This window comes from Octopus bimaculoides, chromosome 18, assembly GCF_001194135.2.
Source record: "Octopus bimaculoides isolate UCB-OBI-ISO-001 chromosome 18, ASM119413v2, whole genome shotgun sequence".
NCBI classification, from domain to species: domain Eukaryota; kingdom Metazoa; phylum Mollusca; class Cephalopoda; order Octopoda; family Octopodidae; genus Octopus; species Octopus bimaculoides.
The window spans coordinates 47,085,595-47,087,114 of NC_068998.1; the positions used below are offsets into that span (position 1 = coordinate 47,085,595).

The 1,520-nt window shown below is 42.2% G+C and overlaps 1 protein-coding gene across 1 annotated transcript in view; it reads right to left on the reverse strand.

Annotated features, from left to right (window-relative positions):
- The window catches only part of LOC106873192 (unconventional myosin-Va), a 147,027-nt gene that overhangs the window by 32,783 nt on the left and 112,724 nt on the right, over nt 1-1,520 (reverse strand).

Here is a 1,520-nt window from a genome sequence, read left to right on the forward strand (position 1 = left end):
ATAATATATATATATATATATATATATGTATGCATGTGTATATATATATATATATATATATATGTGTATGTAAATATATGTATGTTTATATATATATATATATATATATATATAGATATATAGATAGATAGATAGATAGGTAGGTAGACAAACAGACAGACATATATTTGACAGGCTTTCACATAGATTCAGTCTATCATATTCACTCACAAGGCACTGGTCGGCCCACACAGGACAGTAGCAGAAGATACTTGCCCAGGGTACTGTGCAGTGGGACTGAACCTGAAACCACAGGGTTCCAAAGCAAGCTTCTTAACCACATAGCCGCGCCTGCACCTACACAGCTGTGTTTTCTTTATAAAAACTAATTAAAATTTCCCGACCTGCCCCAACCACTAGCATACTACAACCACTACTACAATCACTAGTATCACTTACCCCACAACCACCCACACCCAACTGCACCCCTTCCATCCCTCTCTTCCTTTCATCTTATTATTTTCATAGTTCCGGTGGCGGTGGTGGTGGTAGTGGTGAAATTTGTGTGGGTAGTAGTGGTAGGAATGATGATGGTTGTGGTGATAGTGTTGGTGGTTGTAGTGCTGGTAGTACAGGTTACAGTTGTTGTAGTGGTTGTAGTAATGGTGGTGGTGGTGGTAGTCATAATGTGAGTAGCTGTGATGGTAGATGTGGGTAGTGGTGGTAATAGTAGCAGTGAAGTGCATAGTATTGTAGCAGTAGTAGTAGTAGTAATGATGTAAGGAGTGGTGGTGGTAGTAGTAGTGTTAGCAGTAGTTATAGTAGTAGCGGTAGTTGTAGTAGTAGTGGGAATAAGTGAGTTGTGGTGTTGGTGATAGTGGTGTTAGCTGCAGTAGTGATGATGTGGGTTGTGGTGTTAGTTGTAGTGGGGTTGGTGTTAATGGTAGTGGTTGAGGTGGTAGTAGCAGTAGTTAGCAGTGGTGAGTACCGGCGTTGGTGGTAGCAGTTATAAGTGAGTGGGTAGTGGTGTTGGTGGTAGTGTGGTAGTGGTGATGATAATGGTTGTATCATTAAGCAGTTGTGGTGCTAGTATCTAGCAGTGTCAGTGGTGTAGGAGGTAGTGATGATGGTGCTGGTGGTGGTGGTGGTATATGCCGCAGTGCAACCACTGTGTGTCCTGTGGAGGCAGCAGCAGCTGATTGAAGATGTCCTCTTAATATAAGGTTTTACTACAACAACAACTACTACCACCACCACCACCGCTACTATTATTACTACTACTACTACTACTACTACAATACAAAGGGGGTAGGCCAATGGCAAGGGTGTGTGCGTGTGTGTGTGTGTGTGTGCATTGCAGTGTTATTGTTATTGAGAAGGCCATCATAGCTCATCCTCGTTGCTAGAAAACAAGAATACTTGTCTCTCATTCACACAAAGGAGAAAGAGAGAAAGAAAGAGAGAGAGAGAGAGAGAGAGAAAGAGAGATAGAGAGAGAGAGGGGTGGTATTCTGAGAGATCGTCATCATCAGCAGCATCAT